This window comes from Carassius gibelio, chromosome B21 (assembly GCF_023724105.1).
Source record: "Carassius gibelio isolate Cgi1373 ecotype wild population from Czech Republic chromosome B21, carGib1.2-hapl.c, whole genome shotgun sequence".
Lineage (NCBI taxonomy): Eukaryota > Metazoa > Chordata > Actinopteri > Cypriniformes > Cyprinidae > Carassius > Carassius gibelio.
In genome coordinates this window covers 27,810,488-27,833,194 of record NC_068416.1, presented here as the reverse complement: position 1 = coordinate 27,833,194, position 22,707 = coordinate 27,810,488, and the positions used below count along the sequence as shown (strand labels likewise).

Here is a 22,707-nt window from a genome sequence, read left to right as displayed (position 1 = left end):
CATGGTTTTGCTATATTAACCATAGTTTAACCATGGTATTTGTAGTAAATCTGTGGTTTTACAAATGGCAGTCAATACGCCAAAAAACCATGGGTTACTACAGTTTTACTATAATAAAACCATGGTTATTTTTCGTAAGGGCAGGGATGTAGTGGAGGCTAAACGCACGTAAACGCCGTTTACGTACTTCCCAAAATTCGGAAATAGCGTTTACCCACCTCCAAAGTGCGTTTACCCTTACGAAAAATAACCATGGTTTTATTACAGTAAAACTGTAGTAACCCATGTTTTTTTGGCGTGTTGACTACCATTTGTATAACCACAGATTTACTACTAATACCATGGTTAAACTATGGTTAATATAGCAAAACCATGGTTATTTTGTGGTTACCACGGTTTAACTATAGTAACCATGGTTTTTTGGTTTTATTTGTAGTTTTATTTCCATTTGTAGTGGTTAATTTTCGTAAGGGTATCCACCTCTGAATTGAGTTTATCCACCTCTAAATAGCCTACAGTTCCTATGACATTTTAAATTAAGCTTATGTCATTTAGTTATTGTTCATTATTAGTTTCATAGGTTGTTTGTTGTCTTTCACATTGTGCTGCAACTTGTCAGTGTTGACCAATGCTTGCGGTGTTGCCAGTAGTAGTGGGAAGTTCAGATCATTTTACTGACTCGGATCTTTGAGTCTCGTTCAGCAAAATGAACTAATCTTTTCTCTTCCCGTCTCTATGGGACTGACAGGAAGAATAAAATACTCGGACCTCACCTGTCGATTCAGAACCCTTATGTTATCCGCATGTGCATTCAACACAAAATAAACGAATCACTCTCTGAGACAACTCGGTAACGTTAGTCCTGAGTCATTTTAAAGATTCGTTCAAAATGAACGACACGCAACAGACTGCATCAAGATTCAAAAATGGATATCCGGCAATTAATAATAATAATAATAGGCTAATAATAATAATAATAATAATAATAATAATAACAATGTTAGTTATTTTGAATAGAAATCATCACTCATACAGCAGCCATTCATCTCATCTCCGGTTTATTTGTGTTCGTATAGCTACATACAATATCCACGATCCGCCAGGGCTATAGTCCAATGGTGCGCACATTTGAATAGATAATAATTTTATGACATGTTTGTAAAATATTTCGTCATACAGAATAACATTTCTATTCATTTTACACTGATTTATGCCATCTGAAGAGCTCAAACAGCTAACAGATCTAGGGATTACTCTCTTATTGATTCGGGTCAGCTATGACATCAGTGCGACATCATTAGTTTGTAAAGCTGTCAATCATCTCACGTGAACCACGTGACCAAAAGGATGTCCTTCTGCGATGAAGCTGTCTGTGTCATTGCAGTCTGTGTCATTGATAAAATATATGAAAGACAAAAGTAAAAAAATATTTGATTCCAGCTTGTTAAATGTGAATATGTTCTAGTGTCTTCTCTCCTCTGTGACAGTCAACTGAACTTTGAGTTGTGGACAAAACAAGACATTTGAGGACCATTCCTGGGCATTTCGGGGAAACACTGATCCACATTTTTCTGACATATTATAGACCAAACAACTAACCGATTAACTGAGAAAATATTAAACATATTAATCGACTATGAAAATAACTCTCTATTCCTCTTTAAAAAAAATTCTCTCTGTTTTGTCATTTAGTTAACTTTATAGATTTCAACCTTATTATTCCTTCTTGAGTCTCTTTAACAAGAACTTAGATTAATGTATGAATTGAATAGTGATTGTGTGACCTATATGAGGGAATAACCAGTGATACCCTTGGTAGTAATATCAAATGATAGCCTATAGCGATGTCATCAGGATACACATACACCGGTACCAGTGGCCCACCTTACCGTGAATTTATAGTTTACCCACCTCTTTTTTTACCACTACACCTCTGACAGGCATCACCCAAAACCTGAAAAATCCTCTACAACTCACAAACAACTCACAAGCAGCCAATCAAAGACAGACTTCAGTTAAAACCACAGAGAACTATTTGTCATGTTTCCTGTTCTTAGAATTGAAGCGCTTGGTGTCACAGTTTTTGAGTATTAGGCCGGCGACACACTGGATGCGCGGTGCAAGCGTCTCAGCTGCGTGGCTGTTTTTAATTTGGCTCAACAGGTTAGAGCCGCGCGGACAACGTGTGCATGCAAGAGAGTTTGTTGTCATGTGCATCCTCTCCACCTATAAAATCCCCCTGAAGCTCAGACGGCACAACATCAGCAGAGATCTGTCGTGATGAATGTTTCTTCTCTTCAGCTCAACACAAGGTGATTAAAACAATCGTATTTAATTTCTAAAGAGTTTTTATTATTCATTATTTAAGCTCTTACATTGCGGTGAAACTGTGAAACAGTCAAAACTTATATTATATTATATTATAGACTGTTAACAACAACACAAATGAAAGAACAAGTCTGGCAGGTTAGAGATTAGATGAAAATGAAAGAGGAGCACTTCTAAACTAAAACAACAACTTCAATGCTTTTATCTCTTTTAATGCATTGATGTAGAAACACATTTTTACTGAACAAGTGTTTTGCATTCCATGCTTTGTAAGCAAGAAAGTACTGTATTGTTTTGATTATATTCAATGTTCATCTTCTTCTCGTGTGAATGACCGTAAGTAATGGCTTTACTTCGTTACTGTATTTTTTAAGGACATTTTTCAAGTATCTGTACTTTACTGGAGTAGTTTTATGATGAGTAACTTTTACTTTAACTTCACTACATTCCAAAGCATTAGATCACACTTTTTACTTCATTACATTTCATAAAACATATCTTTACTCCCTATAATATATCACGTGAGGTTTCTGATTCATGAACAAACCGATTCTTTTCAATTAACCTTTTCAATCGGTTCCTGAATCGCACGATTGGTTTATGAATTAGAATGATCCGATTGCAGCTGTTCTTGAGTCGACAACAATCTAAAATCTACCCCAGAATCCTCCTTGTGCCTTGTGTTCTTGAAAATGTAGTTAATCTAGTGACTAAAAAGATTATACCATGATTCCTTCTTTATTTTAATTATGAGTTATTATGTTATGATACTTAGACCCAATAATTACTCAGCATTCCTAGGAAACAAGGTTTAATTGCAATAAAGAAAAAACTAATCCTATAAAAACCTCTAAAACTCCTAAGTAGTTAAAACTGGTGAAAATACTGCCTTGGTGGTATTTATTTGCTGAGACTTGGAGCAATGGCCGTGGATACAAACGTCTTTTAGGTTACATTTCAGGTTTAGGGATGTGTCAGATGTGCTTAAAACACAAACTTGCCAGATTGTCACGTTCCAGCAAATAAAGATGACAACATCGTGTTACTACAATTTTGTGTGTGATTATGCTGATAGAGATAAATCAATGGATTAAAAACAATGTAACTTACACAGTCACTTCTTTCTATATTTCTCTGGAAAGGGTTCTTCACAACCAGTGTGTTGGTTCTTGAAACACATCTTCAGATGCACCTGAACACATCATCAGTGATGTTACCGGAGGTCCTCGGGTGTTTCGGGTCTTTCTTCATCAGACACCCGCGCCCAGGTGACCCAGACTGTGACTTGTGTTCAGGAAGCACTCGCTTGCCCCCATGGTGCTCCTCTACGGATCCAGAGCCATCTCGAGGCTTTCTCGGCTGCGTCTGTGATGTTCTTGGTGCACTGCACTGGTCCAGGCCTCCTTCTACTCATCCTTCCTTCCTCCACGACACCTCTGACCTCTTCCTGTATTCGGCTGCGTTTCTCCTTCCATTCAATTCTTTATGTCGAGGAGGTGTTGCTCTGCTCCCACAAGCTCTTTGTGCCGCAGACGTGTCTGTGCATCCAGCCTCCAGCGCTCCACTTTCTCCCTGTCTTCACCAGCTCTCCTGTCTGGGACACCTCTGGGTCATTGGAGTCTCTATACATCAGCACCTCGTGTGCCCGAGTCACTTTAAACTCCTCTCCCAGGGATTTTAGACACAGCCGGAGCATTGTGGTGTTTTCATAGAGGGCAATGTTGCTGAGGCTCCTGGGAACCTAACCGTCTCCTGAGAAAGCTGCTGACCTTTCTTTCCAAGCTCTCCACTGTAGAAATGGGAACCTCATACACAAGTAGTTGAATATACTCTGCATTAGTTGGACACCCAGCAGAAAGGTAGAAACAAACTCTAAATTAGACTTTTTTAATTTGTCTAATCGTCTTCAGATTGTGAATTGATCTTCATACAGTTGTAATAGCAGAGGTGGTAATAGTTATTATACTTACAGGGTGTATTCTGTACTGTATTGTACAAAAAAGACACAGATATAACCTATCATCTCTGAAGGATTCACCGTCGATGTAGATGCGTCATCATATTGTCTCAGTGTACACGTCTTTCAACAACGTATTGTATCAAGCTATGGTAATATACATGTTTGTGGTAAATAAAGCTTAGATAAAAATATGATGAATAATTACACCACATCTTATCGCCGCCACCTTTTCTTGTATAAAGGAAATTACGTAATTGTATATTTACGGCTGATTGGCCAACACAGTAAAACTCCTTTTAAAAATTACATTAATATTGCTTTTCTATACATTTCTTTTTTTATTGCTTAAGCTAGATGGAAATTGAGTAAACACGTGGAGACTGAAAAGAGATGAAGACAAAAAGCAGTGGAAACATGGAGATTGTGAAGATCATCAGATGGAGCAGCTTCAGTGATATAAGACCAGACTGTAAGTAGATGAATCCTGATCTTTATCATCAGACCATGTACTTGTCTCTAAATGATGTGTGTTTTATTCCCAGTCTCTGATCCACACACACATGTGAAGAGCTGCTCTCATCAAACACAGAAGATCAGACATGATGATGCAAGAACATTAAAGTCTCTTCTGGACTCTCCAGCTCCTGCAACGTTCTTCTCTTTATTATTTTATGAAGCATATATTGTACTTGTTTTCTGCAATTCAGTATACATATCGTACTGCATTGCATTCAAGGAAAGTTTAACACTTCTGAACACTTTTCAAACAAATATGAATAAAGTCCTTGTGTTTTCTTTCTCTCTCTCTAAGATCAAAGTTCAGATATAATATATGAATATGTGTTTTTATTGAGTCACGTATGATCCCTCTCTCTCTCTCTCAAATACATATTTAGCAGCTAGTGTGACTGCCGTCTCATTCTCTCCAAGTATATAGAGTAGTTTCTCTGAGTCGTTTAGAGACAAGAATGAAGGATTCAAAGCGTTTCTCTTGTAGTGCTGTATTTGGGACAGACCAGAAGGAAGTGTTTCTCATCCTCTGTTTGATTCAGCTCACAGTGTTTGCAAAGGCGCTCTTCTCTCGGGAGACAGGATCTTTTATATCTACCAATCTCTATCATGATTACTGAGTCGATATTTGGGAAGGATTTGTCTTTCTTTTAATTGCTTGAGTGATAAGTAGTTTGCCAGTTTTGTGGTTCTGTTTAGGGCCGAATAACACTGGAGTTTGGTTTGGAGCTCAAATTCATTTTTTAATTGTTCTTCATAATTATACTTGAGATTTGTGTCAGTTTCTGAATGTTGGGTTTGTGATTGGAGTCAGACTCAGTTTGGGTGTCCTTCATCAGTTCTGAAATATCATAATCTTAGTTTTTGGGATGTTGATGTCTAAGGCCCAATCCTGGCAGTATTTAGTTAAAATGTCGAGGTTGTTCTGAAGACCTTCTGGTGTTATAGACAGAATTAGTAAGTATTTGACCTCTGTGTGGTGTAATTGTAGTCCTGGACTGTTCGACTGGTCCAGTAGATCTGCCAGTTCATTGATATATATATATATGTTAAATAAAGTCTCACTCCTCGCTGTTGAGGAAAATAGTCTGTCCATTGCTGGCCAATATTTACTGCACATTTATTTTGGTTATACATGTTTTTAATTAAGTCATATATTTTACCCCCTATGCCACTTTGAATGATTTTATAAAACAGTCCATTATGCCAGATGGAGTCAAAAGCCTTCTTAAAATCTGCAAATATTTTCCCATCTTTCTTCTGGTGTACATTTCCTTTTTTTTAGCGTGTGTAGTGTGTGAATATGTTTGGTGTTGATTAATTTCTCCTTGTAAAGTGTGGAATACTTCATCGTCGTAGTATGGGGAATCTGATGGAGGAATATAAATTCCACAGATAAAAAGGAAAAATTCCAGAGCTTTTATCCAATTTTAACCAGATGTGATTTTTGCCTTTCTGTAATTTTTTATTCATATGACTAAACCTCCAGAATCTCTACCACGGTGTACTGAGCTGAGTTTCCATGAGGGCACTATGATTTCAGAGTAACGTGAAGGACACTGATCGGACACATCGGATCTACACATCACTCTTTCTCATATGCAGGGATCTAATGTCTCTGGATAAGATCAGACATGAGCTGCTCATGTCAGGCAACACAAATGCTGTCGAAACCCTTTTGATCTGACTAACACAAGGGGAAAATGAGAATGAGAGAACTAGACAGTTGAGTTTGTGATTCAGTGAAGTATCAGTTTTACAGCAGAGATTATCACATGACCATCTATATCATATCAGAATTTAGAAGAGGTTTATTTAAATGAAAACTGTACATTGAGTGATAAATACTATATTTTGATCAGCTTCAAGATACTAAAAAGATGATGCATCTGAGAGTTTTGTGACCTCACTTTAATTTAAAGCTCATTTTAATATGTTTTTCTACAACAATAACTATATCACTACCATTCCAATCATGTGATTATTTGTGGTTAGTTGTTTACAGTAAGGCTGTAACTGACTAATGATTTGTTAAATGTGTTTCAAATAAATTTTTTCTGTTATTCTACATGGACGTCCATTCATTGTTATTTCCACAACACCAAGTCATTTCCACCACCTCATAACTCTTTTTAAAGAAATATGTACAAAATTCTAATCACTCATTAAAAATGTTTGCATAGTTTATGGGATAATGTTCCACTTAATGTAATAACACAAGTAGTAATTTTCAGAAATGTATCTGTTACGTAAGACAGAAACAGGATGTAAATGCAAAGCGTAGTTTATTAATTCAGCACAAAGATCAGATTTGACGAAGTAACACAGAAGCACAAGGCAGGGTGGAACGATGACGCAGGTACTTCGATGGACAACGGATGGTGGTGCTCAGTCCAGTGATGATCCCTCGAATGATTCCCGGTAAGTGAGTAATCCTCGTGATGGTGCTCGGTGATCCAGTGCTGAGTGGAGATCGAGGGAAGACCGCCACAGACACTGGTACAGGTACAGGAACAGGAACAGGTACAGGTACAGGTACAGGTACAGGTACAGGTACAGGAACAGGTACAGGAACACACCGGGAAGAACAATGATCTGAAAACATGAAACACAGGTTACTGAACTTATAAAGGGAACAAACAATTGAATCCAGCTGGCGCTGCTGATCATCGCTGATCAGTGACCACGTCCACAGACACACACACACACACAACAGCACATTAGACGAGAGAGAGAGAGTGAATTCATGAACCGTGACAGTATCTAACCAATGCAATATTATATTTCAGGTTGTGGTGGATGTAAGCTTTGCGTTTGGGCCTCATGACAATTAATTTACTTAATCCACAAATCTATGGTAATTGCAATAAAGGTATAAATTGGTAAAACTATGTGTGACAGTGGTCTTACACTGTTAAGAAATTATGTATATTATATTAATTTTAAATAATAATCAAATATTTACATGTGATGGAAATGACATTTGTTTAGTGCGGATTGGAAAATATGTCAAAAAACACCAATTTGTCTTATAATGTAAGTGCGTTCTCTTATGGATCATTAAACTAGAATAGTTATATTTAACTGTTAGATTGTGAAAATTTTGATTTGAATGCTTTTTTTTCCCTCAAGTTCACAAGGCCAAAAGTGCCTGTAGTTAAAGAACCACCCATAAACATAAAACTACTCACTCATTTTAGTTGCATTCTCTGGGCCTTTCTTTCGGCAAATTCATCCACGATGAACGTGGTGTTTAATTCACGGCTTCGTGCATTCTCGATGGAAAGAATTGTCAGTCCCGATAGTTTGTTTTGCGACATGGTGTTCACTAACATTAGGTCGGCAAGAAAAACGGTCTATTTTGGGTAGTTTTTGTGTCTTGACTAACTTGGCCCCGCTTTTATGTTTATATTAGTGTTAATATTAATGTTCACGTAGATAGCCACTATAGTAACCTCTCATATTGTGTTTTCTTTTTTTTTTGGCGCGACGATGCGTCATGTAAATAAATGATGGCGTAGTAGCTAGTCTACGGCAGCCACGGAGTGCAAAAAAATTTATAAATGCAAACAAGAAATGACGGAGAAATTAGACATTACAGAGAAATAAGAAATTACTACACATGAAATGCATAAAAAAATATATTTATTGCGGCCACAATTTAAAATTAAATAGAAAAAAAAACTGTATTAAAAGCTGGTGCGGGCCCCTTATTGGCCCTGGCCCATTTGCACGAGCATACCCTGCATGCCCAGATGCTACGCCACGATTCTTTTTTCAACTGTTCAACAGAAGCTCTAAGCGACCATGCAGTATAACTTTTTCCTTCTTGTTTTCTTGTTATAAAAATTTATTTTTCTCATTATCTCAACATAACGAAAGTTTGTTTTCTCGTTATAACGACTTAATTTTCTCTAAGAAGTTACAAAACTATTAATTCAGTTTTGTTCTATAATGTTGTAAAGTTTTTTTTTCTACACGTACACACACACACACACACACACACACACACTGAACATGAACACTCTTTTCAAACAGAAGCTTGTAACGCACATGATATCTGTCACAGCATATAATGACTACTAAAAATGACAAATTATATATAATTTTATTTCAAATAAAGGGGAAATCAAAAGTGAGTTTAATCCAAGCACCTCAATAAAAGATCTTAGAATAGTTCTGAAGTGTTTGCAGTGTTGTTTTGAAATGTTAATTAAAAAAGCAAAAAGTTTAGTGTACTGTCTTTGGAAAGAGCAACAGTGATTGATCAGCCTTTATTTATGTACGGTATTGTAGACGTTATTACCTAGGCGAAGCAGAATTAGCTAACTATTACAGTAAGAGCGTATGCATGGTTGTCCATCAGATGCCTGTCAAAGTTGAGCTTGTTATTATAGCAACAGTAAAACTGTTATGTTGTTATTAAGAGAAAACAAAATTTCGTTATGTCGAGATACCGAAAAATTTAAATCGTTATTACAAGAAAACAACTTTCGTCATGTTGAGATAACGAGAAAATTAAGTCGTTAAAACGAGAAAATGATTTTTTGTCATGTTGAGATAATGAGAAAATGACTTTCGTTATGTCAAGATAACGAGAAAATGACGTCGTTGTAATGAGAAAATGACTTTCGTTACGACGAGATGACGAGAAAATTAAGTCGTTATAACGAGAAAACAACTTTCGTTATGTCGAGATAATTAAGTCGTTATAATGAGAAAAAGTCTTTCGTTATGTCGAAATAATGAGATAATTAAGTCGTTATAATGAGAAAACAAGAAGGCCGCTTAGAAGTTCCGTACACTTAAGACATAACCGACAGTTTTTTTGAACATAGTAATCAAGAAGGGTATTTTCACATATTTTTTCTGTATTTCTCAGCACAAGAGCAAAATGATACACTTTCGTGACGACACGCAGCAGCGTTCTGTAAACTGTCCTGAGCGACTTCTTAGACTGACCCCAGTCAGACGGTTGAGACCCCCCCCCCCCCCCCTCTCAGCTGTGGGCCCCTATAATCGTCACCACCTTTCACCCTACTAGTGATGATGTGATCTGCTGTAATATTAATAATCTCCAGTAGAGAGCGACACTTGACTGTCTGAAATATGAAATCATGTTCATCTGCATTATATTCCTGAGTTCGTACAGTCAGAGCTCAGATGTGTGTTTTCATGATTTCAGTGATCCAGTATTTCAGCAGATATCATCTACAGTATGAACTACAGCAGTACAGATTATTACAGTAAAATTAATTTAATAAAAAACTCATAGTTCATATTTATTTACAATTAATTCTAGTAATATTTTATTTCATAATGTTCAGTGTGGGGACATGACCAGAACAAAGGCAGGGAGACACTCAAGTCAAAAAGAGAGTTTATTGACTCACATCTACATTAAAGTTGATCCTCCTCACAGAGACCCAAACCAGAACTAACTCCTGAGAGGCCAAGTACGCCCCTTTTACACTCGAGGGTCAAACCATCCCAAATTACAGGAAAACACTTCCCCCCGAACCATGCTGCAGTCATGAGCCCGAGGAAAAAACTGATGAACTTTGAAAAAGTAGCTACAAAATAAACCTTTTAGGTGTCTCTTTTCCATGACCGAATGTGCAGCTTAGCACAACAAACAAACAATAGAAAATAAATATTCATATCAATATTGAAAAATAAACAAATACTGTATAAACCAGAAAAAAAAAAAACATGCATAGGCCAAAGATTAAAAATAACTACAGTAAAAATAAATACAGTAAAAAGCTGATGATATGTTAGATTACTGTAAAACTGTATCATATTCATTCAGAATTATGTGTGTGTACACAGTACAGATGAAATAAACTGAACCATTGGTTGTGATCAGATGAGTGTGAAAAGAGTCCAGGAACTGATCAGACTGTATTCTGATGATGATGAAGATGATGAAGATGATGCTGGTGTCTGGTCTCTGTGATGTTGTGTTCTCTTAATAAGATCTGAATGAACATCACAGGTCCGTCTGGATCACGTGAGACTAGAAATCACAAACATATAGAAATATTCTCATTGGTTTGGATTTATAGTTTTTTCTATAATCACACATCTGTAAATATGTAGTACATCTAGTGCAGAAAGTCTGATGAATCTGTCTGAAAGTGATATTTTATGACAGGAGTGTGACGGTTAAAAGATAATGATCAAACGCTTACAATCTGGCTTTAGTGTCTCCATACTGTTCCATCTCGCAAGTATCTCTCTGCTTTTCTCTTGTGATCCAGTCATTTCTGTTTCATTCCTGTCCTCCATTTCTCTCTCTGTGCTGGTGTTTTGTGGTGGTTCCTGATGCTCCAGCAGATTTCTCTGTGTGTTTTTGTTTTTGTCTACATCACATTTATACCTAATTTGCAGACAACACAACAAAAATAGTTCAATAATGAATCAAACATCAGTTTATGTCAAACTCAGATGAATTCGTCCATCCTAGAAACACAGTGGGGCCAAAATAATTAAAACATTAGTATTTCCAGCAGATATATTTTTATTATTTCTATCTTTTGTTGTAGTGTCTCCTATAAGTTTCCATTTCCAAACATTCATTTGAGACAGACTTTCTGGAAGCGTCTGGGAGACACAGTTGTTCAGATTGAGTCTGTCTCAGTTTGTTCTGTTTCTTCATGTGACTCCAGACAGACTGATGAAGATCAGATCACATCTCTGTGTGCAGCACACACATCTCACTGCATTATTAATATTAATGACACAATCAGTGTTTGGAAACTGATATTTCCATCTGACACACTACAGCAAAAGATAGAAATAACTGACTTCAAACCAGTTTCAGCAGCTGAAAATACTAAGTGTTCGAAATATTATGACCACCACTGTATCGTTTTTATTTATGTATTCATTTTCTGACAGTATTTTCTACAAATTAAATAATAATAAAAAAACTCAGAGTGATAACCAGATCAATCTAAACCTCCCTCTGGAGAAATGAGTACATAGGCCTATTAAATGAGATAATGCCTCATTTGCATGTTTAAACATAGCATTACCAAAAACTCTTGCTACTCTTAATGTAATCAATCAGGTGATGAAGTACAGTGATGTCTTCTGTCTTGAATTCACATATGAGTGTTTCCAGTGTAATTTCACATAAATACATCTGGAACAAAATAAGTCTTATTTATGAACTCACTGGGGAAATGTGAAATATGAACTGTTCATACAGTATTGTTCAAAATAATAGCAGTACAATGTGACTAACCAGAATAATCAAGGTTTTAAGTATATTTTTTTATTGCTACGTGGCAAACAAGTTACCAGTAGGTTCAGTAGATTGTCAGAAAACAAACAAGACCCAGCATTCATGATATGCACGCTCTTAAGGCTGTGCAATTGGGCAATTAGTTGAAAGGGGTGTGTTCAAAAAAATAGCAGTGTCTACCTTTGACTGTACAAACTCAAAACTATTTTGTACAAACATTTTTTTTTTCTGGGATTTAGCAATCCTGTGAATCACTAAACTAATATTTAGTTGTATGACCACAGTTTTTTAAAACTGCTTGACATCTGTGTGGCATGGAGTCAACCAACTTGTGGCACCTCTCAGCTGTTATTCCACTCCATGATTCTTTAACAACATTCCACAATTCATTCACATTTCTTGGTTTTGCTTCAGAAACAGCATTTTTGATATCACCCCACAAGTTCTCAATTGGATTAAGGTCTGGAGATTGGGCTGGCCACTCCATAACATTAATTTTGTTGGTTTGGAACCAAGACTTTGCCCGTTTACTAGTGTGTTTTGGGTCATTGTCTTGTTGAAACAACCATTTCAAGGGCATGTCCTCTTCAGCATAGGGCAACATGACCTCTTCAAGTATTTTAACATATGCAAACTGATCCATGATCCCTGGTATGTGATAAATAGGCCCAACACCATAGTAGGAGAAACATGCCCATATCATGATGCTTGCACCTCCATGCTTCACTGTCTTCACTGTGTACTGTGGCTTGAATTCAGAGTTTGGGGGTCGTCTCACAAACTGCCTGTGGCCCTTGGACCCAAAAAGAACAATTTTACTCTCATCAGTCCACAAAATGTTCCTCCATTTCTCTTTAGGCCAGTTGATGTGTTCTTTGGAAAAATTGTAACCTCTTCTGCACATGCCTTTTTTTTAACAGAGGGACTTTGCGGGGGATTCTTGAAAATAGATTAGCTTCACACAGACGTCTTCTAACTGTCACAGTACTTACAGGTAACTCCAGACTGTCTTTGATCATCCTGGAGGTGATCATTGGCTGAGCCTTTGCCATTCTGGTTATTCTTCTATCCATTTTGATGGTTGTCTTCCGTTTTCTTCCACGTCTCTCTAGTTTTGCTCTCCATTTTAAGGCATTGGAGATCATTTTAGCTGAACAGCCTATCATTTTTTGCACCTCTTTATAGGTTTTCCCCTCTCTAATCAACTTTTTAATCAAAGTACGCTGTTCTTCTGAACAATGTCTTGAACGACCCATTTTCCTCAGCTTTCAAATGCATGTTCAACAAGTGTTGGCTTCATCCTTAAATAGGGGCCACCTGATTCACACCTGTTTCTTCACAAAATTGATGACCTCAGTGATTGAATGCCACACTGCTATTTTTTTGAACACACCCCTTTCAACTAATTCAACTAATTGCCCAATTGCACAGCCTTAAGAGCGTGCATATCATGAATGCTGGGTCTCATTTGTTTTCTGAGAATCTACTGAACCTACTGGTAACTTGTTTGCCACGTAGCAATAAAAAAATATACGAAAAACCTTGATTATTCTGGTTAGTCACATTGTACTGCTATTATTTTGAACAATACTGTAGATAAACTGAAGAAGAAAAACTTTTTTAAGGTAAGTGGTTGCAGTCAATTTATTTGAGCATAATTTCAATAAACACATTTATTTGAATAATTAAAAAAATAATAATTATGAAGCTAAAATAAATAGTTTGAAACCCAATTTTTTTTATTTTTCAGTTTAGTATTGATCATAATTCCTAGGAGACAAATGAAATCTATCACATGGAATATCACAATGCCAGATTTTACTAGTCTCTGTGTGGTGATGTAAAAAGTGTTTGTCTCTACAGATTTACACTTCAGTTTCACTGAATACAAACAGCAATGATTAAAATAAACCAATGAAATACAACAAACAATGAAATATAAAAGGGTTTAATGACCTTGTGAAGATCTGAAGAGAGAGACATGTCCTCTGTGGATCTGAGAGCTCTGCTGCTGGTTTATATACAGTAGATGTGATCAGAGGAGAGAGAGTTTAACTCACACAATAGAGAAGAGCTCTGCTGCTGGTTTATATACAGTAGATGTGATCAGAGGAGAGAGAGTTTAACTCACACAATAGAGAAGAGCTCTGCTGCTGTTATATACAGTAGATGTGATGAGAGGAGAGAGAGTTTAACTCACACAATAGAGAAGAGCTCTGCTGCTGTTATATACAGATGGTGATCAGAGGAGGAGTCTAGTGTAGTCTACAACAGAACAGGTTCTCCAGGTTCCTGTTTCCTTCTCGTCCGTTTAAAGTCACGCATAATGATGACATCTGACACATCTGTCAAATTGATTGATGGGTTGTTGTCACTTTATTCTAACATTTAGCAAAAAAAAAATTTTAACCGTAAGTGCTGTTCTCAGGATGTATAATAATAATAATAATAATAATAAACATATTCATCGAAATGGGTCTCAAGTCTAGGAGTCCATCAGTGTGTTTTAACAGACTGTAGATCCTGAAATCTAAAGTCCATTACGGTTCATTATCTACAGAAGAGCCAAGACTGATGACTGATATAATGCTGAGAAACTCATTTCAGAATGTAAAACAAACAATACACAAATTATTGAAATATGAAGAACAATATTTACACAATTTACAGAAAGCTAAAAAGATGCTCATGATGCACTGACGAACATGAGTGTATGTACAATCATATTTTCTAGAGACAATAATGAGAAATTACAGTTCTTCTGTTCAGTAACACACTGATGGCTCATATTCATAATCACAAACTGACCAATAAACCTGATGAATCAGTCTGTCATTTGTCATCATCTTGTGCACGATCACTTTATACTTGATCTTCTTACTTTTGTATTGTCTGTGCAGTATTTTCTCACTCTCTTCTCTCTGTTTCAGTCTATTTGTTGGTAATATTCAGTGTAATATTATTGTCTTGGGTGTTCATGCAGTTCATCATTGTGTATTAAATCTAGAGCTGAAAGTGTTCATTATCATAACTGATCTACAGTAGCTGTTGTGTGTGTGTGTGTTGAATTAAAGGAGACTAGGTTACTCGCATGAATAAAGTAAGAAATATGATTTCTTTTCTTGTGCTTGACTTAATTTTATCCCACTGATAAATCCTTTACAATAAAAGCAGTGTTAAGAAAGTAATTACAGTCCGTGTTGATTCTGTGGACCTAATATATTTGATTCTATAAAAGTCTGATTTGATATTGTACACGCTGCTCTGGATAACAAACATTAAACCAAACTAAAAACTGAGGCCTTTATTTAAAAGACTTCTGTGAAAACTAAACTCTTTCTATGTCCAAAGATCCAATGGAAACCTTTATTAAGAGTATTCTGTGTTTTTGTTGTATATGTGGTTTTCATCTCTTTCTCTGAAGAGGAAGAATCATCTGCGAGTCTGTTCAGAAACTGCAGGAGTAATGCTGAGGATCGTGTTTCGTGTTATGAGCAGTAATCAGAAGAAAGCCCTGGAGGGGAATTCTGTCCAAAACTAAAAACTAACCGGTCTGACGAGTTCAGTTCACAGACTGTTAACAGCATGATGTCCTGGTTCACTAGTATGAGGAACATATACCATTTTAAGAGGAAACAATGAAGCATACATGTGTTACTCAGTCAGTGTAATATCAGTCTGATTATTGTAATAATACAAAGGGAAAATGGCATTATTTATTATTTAAAGTAAAACTAAATTAAATGAATAGTTATTTTAAGAGAAAATAATTTTGTGCAACTATATCTAATCATCTTACTGATGAGCTGTTAAACTGATTGGAAGAAAGTTCAGTGTTATACACAAGAAAACAGACGTGTAGGAAACAGCTTCAGTCAGAAGAAGTGTGTGTCACTCGTATAACAGCTTTCTGAACGAGAAGAAGAGACTGCGGGACTCAAGTTATTTTCACACTACTCAATTCATTATAATGATAAATGATGAAAACACAAGGACAATACAAATGTTACAGAAGACACAGCTACACAACGATACAAACATCAGATTGTGTATCATGCTAAACATTACTTTGCAAATGACCAAAATATAAGAAATATGAACTTCATAGAGACTACTGCAATATAACAGAAAACATGAACGATGCGGGGCTGGTTTCTTCTAACAGTTATTTGACTGAAATAAATAATTTCTGATTTGTTCTCACAGCACAGTTTGTATTCTGGTAACCCGACTGAGAAAACAGTTGTTCATTTTTATAAATGTAGACGTCTGAATAAAGATCCAGAAGAGATTTTAATGTGCTGCTGTGGTTTACAAAAGAGAAAAAAGTCAAGAGTGTTATTCAGACGTAACACAGGAAAACATTGTTTGTGTGGATTGTGATTCATATCTGTTGTGTTATTAATCATTAGGACACAACTGTCTCTCTAAACATTTAACATCATGCAAACTTTTCATCTGTACAAACAATTGCTCTTCCCATAAACAATATTTACTAAAATACTGGAAACATTTGATTGACAAGTCCTCAAGTTGTATGGTTTAAAAAACAAACCCAGTCAAACCACAGTCAAATTATAAACCAACACGTGACATAATCTCACTTCATCTTCAAGTAGCATTCAGATCATTCTCTGTAGCATTCAGATCATTGTTGTTGAGTTCCTTGTCATAAAGATCAGATTCATGAAATACCTGCAGACATGTCTGCAGTCACACCTCTACAGCATTTAACCTCACACATTCTTCTGTTTGTCTGAGATGGCCTTTGAAGCAGTTTTGCTGATACTCATACTGTTCTATGAAAGCTATAACAATGTTTTATTTACAGAGCACATTTCAAGAACCCAAGGACAGAATATGATTTCAACAAGTGACACAAATAATACAGATAGACAGTGATCATATGAGATATGAATTATTATAGATCTGAAAGCTGAAAAGCCGTCTCTTCTCACCTTTATTCATTACAGTATTATAAAGTAGACACATTCACATCTGTCCAGCTGCAGTAACACTTCTGCTGGATCAAACTCAATCAAGTCAACTTCTCTTCAGTGATGTTCTTCAGAAGAAACAGTTTTCTGTCTGTCACCCGTTACAGACTCACATCTGTCTCTGATCAGACTCATTTTTAGCTGAAACTCGTGCTGTACACCAGTATAGAAGCTATTTTCAGTGACAGGAAATACATTACTGTAACTATATGGGTGCCGTGCTTTCAGAAAGTGCAGAAACACTGCTGTAGAGCAAGAATAAAGATGTGAATCTAAGAGATCTGATGTTTCTAGACCTGATTCAGCATCATTTCTCTAGTTCTCATCATATGTTTAGTGCATCTTTCATTAATACAAGTCAGTAGTGTGTTACTTTAATGTGTGTACATGTTAAAACTGTTATTAGTTTCATGTCTAGTATCTTTACTGTTATCGAGTTTGTGTGTCATTATGATCCTCATTAATCTTCAGATCAGATCTCTTCTCATACTCTAAACTGAAACTGAAGTCTTTGAGATTGTAGTAAAATCTGCTTGAGAACAACAGTTTCTATCTTTCCTGTAATAATCAATATAAAACACTATTAGTAACACTCTTTCCTCATCATCTTCTTGTTCTCTAATGACTGTGTTGTGTTAAACAGTAGAAGTCTGGTGTAAAGTCTGGAGTCTTGTGTTTCTGTTAAAGTCATTGATGAGCTGCTGATGTGAATCAGGTGTGTTTCATCACACATTTACATCTTCTTCAGCTCTGTGTCACTCATTTAACCTTTACACTCAGATTTAAACTCTACAAACAATATTAGACTGCGTCTGAGATCAGAGATTCACTCAACAGCTGCTTCTGAATCCAGTAGATAAGATCCTATCAGCTGCTGAAGTGAAATCTGTGTGTGTGTGTGTGTGTGTGTGTGTTTTCATTGCTGGGGTCATCTGAAGTCCTCTCAGTGTTGTGTTCATCAGTGTCTGGATCTAATCTTTATTCTGGTGTTATTCAGATATATCCACTGAATATATTCTGCTTGATTTCTGACTAAACAGCTGAAAATATCTGTAGAGTAAAGCTGAACACATCTGTGTCTCTGCAGCACAGAAGCAGTCCTCAGTAGCACAGGGATATTTGTAGAAACACACAATAATACACGTCCAGGGGTTTCTGTGTGTTATTTCTACTGTTAGCATGTGTGAGTGTTCACTATCAAACACAGAGAAACTGTGAAGAGCAGCAGCAGAAACCCTTCATCAGTCTGTTAGTGATCAGATGAGTCTGAGAAAGAGTCCAGCAGCTGAACACACTGAAGTCTGGACTGATGAAGATGATGATGAAGATGATGAAGATGAGCCCGGCGGCTCGTACACGACATCTTCTCATCAAGCAGCGGCGCTAATTTGTCAATTCCCCACACAGTGAAATGATAGAGAATATGAAACCGCTTGGCGGCAGCGGCACAGAGAATTGTTTTTATTGTTATTGTTTTTATTATTTGTAACTGCTCGTGCCACCCCTCATGTATCACGAGAAACACAATATACAGTAATAATTTGAAGGAATTTTCAGTTTTTGTTTTTTGAATTACTCTTTGCATCGTGGAAGAAGAACCAGATTTCAGGTTTGGAGAACCGTTCTTACACTTCATGGTAAATTAATTTTTGTTAAATGTCAAATAAACTGGTTTATTTGTCAAATGATTGTCAGAGCCTTGTATTCATCATCTTCACTCGACTGAAGAGCAGCACAACTGTGTTTAGAGACATTTAATGACTACAACAGAAGCTGACAGAAGAACTATCATCATCATCATCATCTTCTTTATCTTCATGATCACCATCATCTTCTTTATCAAACATAGACTTTTGTGTTTTACAAAACTGTTTGTTTCATTTTGCACTGTTTTTCGTGTATAATATATATTTTCTGTATATTTTTTAAAATTCATTTAACTGTAATAAATCTGTCCTGCTTCAGGAGAAAACAAGCCTGTTTACAATTAAAATCAGTCAATCTATCAATCAATAAATAATAATAAATCGTACTTTTCCAACTACATCACAAACCAAAGATAATTATGCATAACACAAACAATAAATAAAAGACGTCACTATCCACAGATTTAATATGGACTATGCAGATTTGTTTGTTGAGAGAGACAGGTTTCAGTGTGTCAGAGTCAGACAGTATTGTGTCGCTCTCTACTGGAGATTATTAATATTACAGCAGATCAACAGATCACATGATCATCAGCGTCATATCAGATACAATTAAAATAGAGATATAATGGTAAGTCATGAACTTTTTAATTACTTAATAATAATTAATATAATTAATATAACATAATTACTTTTTTCTTTTTTTATTAGATCTGGATATGTTTTCATGTGTTTAAACGGAGCGACAACATACTGACAATTATTCACTATAATCTGAGATAGAGAAGGATCTGCAGCATTAGATCTCCACACACTGCATGATCTGTGTAATATCAGAAGCACATTTCAGTGACCTCTGATAACAGATCAATAAAGTGAAAGTGAAAGTGAAAGTGACGTGACAATATTAACTGTACACTAGAAACATTCGTGTTATGTGAAGCTGCTTTTAAATTATATTATATGAATGGAATATTATCTATAATCTAGATAAATGATCACAACTAACAGACTCAATGTTTCTCTTCCTGCATCGACCTTTGACCCCTGTGACACAGTGAGGTGTCTCCCTCTACAGGCGATCCTCAGAATCACACAGAGTTACAGATCTACAAATATATATGAAAGTAATTTCCAGTATTTTTAGTTCTCACTAGAGGGCGCTGCATCAATCTGCGTCTGAAAATTTTTTTCTGTAAAATTTTTTTACAGAAAGTAATCTTAATGAGTAAAGTTGTCTCACCCTCCAGCAGACAGATGCATCAGTGTATGTCAGCTACAAGTGTGCATTTTGCTGTTTACCTGGTTCTTCCTGCGGAATTTCAATCACAAAATGAAATCAAAGACCACTTTTGGTTAATTTTAGTTCATCAACCACACATTTCTTCAGAGTAAGTAATGACTCGGCAGTCGGCACAGTCATGTGACGCAGACAGACGCAGATTGATGGGAAGTCGTGGCCTAATGGTTAGAGAGTCGGACTCCCAATCGAAGGGTTGTGGGTTATAGTTTCGGGCCGGCAGGAATTGTGGGTGGGGGTAGTGCATGAACAGCTCTCTCTCCACCTTCAATACCACGACTTAGGTGCCCTTGAGCAAGGCATCGAACCCCCAACTGCTCCCCGGGCGCCGCAGCATAAATGATGCACACTGCTCCGGGTGTGTGTTCACAGTGTGTGTGTGTGTTCACTGCTCTGTGTGTGTGCATTTTGGATGGGTTAAATGCAGAGCATGAATTCTGAGTATGGGTCACCATACTTGGCTGAATGTCACATCACTTTCACTTTTTCACTTTCAATCAGAGTAGGCCTGGGCGGGGCGACACGTGCAACCACACCCCCCAGGTGCATGTGCATACACAGCATCTTCTCAGCAAGCAGGGGTAGCGTTAGTAGCTGCAAACTCGGAGCCTGCTGCATCTATAGTCCCCTATTCTGAGACCCCTTGCGACCCGATCTCACTGCATATTTTAGGAGGTATGAATTTGTACGAATGACCTACACACCTAACTCAGACCCTAAACCTAACGGACACAGGGGTTTAGACTAATCGTATAAAATCGTGGTTCAATCGTCTTTCATAGACATAAATACATGTTAGGGAACCTGGGCGTAGTTGGTGTAGAATTGAGTAATTGGTTTAAAAAGCTAGGTTTACAGAGACTTCATTATAATGCACAGTTGTTTATTGTTAACTTAAATCACTGTTTGATTTGTTGAATCACGAGATGTTAGCTGCTGCAAGTTTAATCTTCTGGACCAGTTAAATTCACAAAATAAATCACTGGAACATTGTAAAACGCTTAACGTGAAAGTACGTGGCTTAATGTATTAAAACTGTGTATAGAAAGACCAAACTCAGTAAACATATTAATAAAGCATTCTATTCACAGACAAGCAGATATGACGATTAGACGAAACATGTTTAATTACGTGTTAAGCATTTGGCTGCCATAACCTGCTTGTCTGTAAATAGAATGCTTTATTAAACATTTTGAGTTTGGTCTTTTTATAACACGTTTTAATGTATTACGCCACGTTAAGCGTTTTCCTTTTAGACCATTTGTTTTCTTATGGGAGGAAAACGCTTACAGCGTGGCTTAGTCAAGGATGTGCATTTATTACATGGACTGAGAAAAAACATAAAACAGTGTCTAAAATGCGTGCGCATCACTGCTCTCTAAATATTACCATTGAATGATATATATACATGTTTAACTCAACGCTGTTAAAATGTATGAAACTGTTTGCTGAAATAACCATCATCTTAACAACTGAACTGAAATAAGAACAGGATGCGCATGAACTTGCATTCGTTACTATAGCAACAGGCATGTCAGAATCATCCCTAGTCGGAAAATATAAAATTTCTTCGATTTCTTCACTTTAAAATGAGGAGCAGAATATTTTCCTGAAATAAAGGAGAGGCACAGTCTATGCTTTGCAATGTAGTAAAAAAAATTAAAGTTTCATAAAAAAATTTAATGGCACATTAAAGTGAAAGTGAAAGTGACATTCAGCCAAGTATGGTGACCCATACTCAGAATTTGTGCTCTGCATTTAACCCACCCGTCTCTACTGTATTGTCAGTGTCTACTAATCACTGAATGCACAGCGTTGCCAACATCACGTTCCCATTCTGATGACCGACTATTGATGTGATTACATGGGTACAAGTAATCGGTTTAACATATTTACATGGCAGGATTTTAACTTAGTTCAGGTATAGAAGGTTATCCTACCTCTCAACAGATTACCATTTCTGTTTAGCCATTTTTATTCTGACAGAGGTGTTTCTATGGAGCATTTTCATTCATACTGGACACCATTCTAAGTTTCCGAAGGGTGCATGCTTCCCCTGCTGGACTACCACCCTCCATTATGCAACCTACAGCATTAATGTATATTACATGTTCCTCATGCCGCAGCAAGGGGTCGTATGTATCACACGTTGGGGAGTTTTGGCATATGGTTGTTTTGGGGATTTGTCTTGGTGCTCTCCCCGCTCTGTCCAAGCATGGCTGCATGGACAGGTGAGTGGAGTGTTGCCCAGAACATGATCATACTGCCAACACGAACTGTATGCAATTATAATTGTCATAAATATACTTGACGGAAGTGGTCCTGATTAAAATCGAGCATTGCGTTAGTTCAGTCAGGCCATGTTAGTCACGTTTGCATCAGCTGACAGCTGTTTCTGACGTGTACCAATCCAGTCTTGACACCTATCACCTGCTGTCTATTTAAATTCCCATTATTCAGTGTCTCTTCCATCGCATTGCTGCTTGCAATTAACTCCCTCCTCCAACCCCAACTCCACCAATTGACCCTGTAATCCGAACTAACTTGTTCTTTCTTTACAGTGTCTTCATTGGAAGCAGTCTCTATGACATTTTGTTTACAACTCATGTAATTGAGAATTGTAAATATGTATGCTTATATGGTTCTGTTCTGTACCCCAGGGGGGGTTTGTCTTGCTGCTCCCCACTCTGTCCAAGCATGGCTGCATGGACAGA

At 36.8% G+C, this 22,707-nt stretch overlaps 1 protein-coding gene and 1 long non-coding RNA gene across 2 annotated transcripts in view; one reads left to right on the top strand and one right to left on the bottom strand.

Annotated features, from left to right (window-relative positions):
- LOC127986304 (apolipoprotein L3-like) overlaps positions 1 to 22,707 on the top strand; it is a 540,496-nt gene that overhangs the window by 269,256 nt on the left and 248,533 nt on the right. The gene's annotated exons all lie outside the window — the stretch shown is intronic.
- On the bottom strand, positions 10,511 to 14,269 carry LOC127986355 (uncharacterized). Its single transcript, XR_008160823.1, has 3 exons — positions 14,007 to 14,269; positions 10,993 to 11,180; positions 10,511 to 10,817 (listed from the first exon to the last, which is right to left on the bottom strand). It is a non-coding gene; the product is annotated as an uncharacterized LOC127986355 (long non-coding RNA).